Source organism: Nicotiana attenuata, chromosome 5 (assembly GCF_001879085.1).
Source record: "Nicotiana attenuata strain UT chromosome 5, NIATTr2, whole genome shotgun sequence".
NCBI classification, from domain to species: domain Eukaryota; kingdom Viridiplantae; phylum Streptophyta; class Magnoliopsida; order Solanales; family Solanaceae; genus Nicotiana; species Nicotiana attenuata.
The window spans coordinates 18,507,054-18,507,283 of NC_031993.1; positions in this window are offsets into that span (position 1 = coordinate 18,507,054).

Below are 230 nucleotides of genomic sequence, written 5' to 3' on the forward strand. Positions count from 1 at the left end.
GTAATATATATATATATATATATATATATATATATATATATATATATATATATATATATATATATATATATAAGACACACGTCTTGAATTCATTAATTAGATGTGAACATTGAGTACGTATAAGTTTTTACCTCTCACGCCTACAAGTCTGTTAAGATGATTTTCATTCTTATGTTGAAACCCGTCAAATGCACCTAAGCTAGGTTACCATGAACACCCCCCCCCCCCCC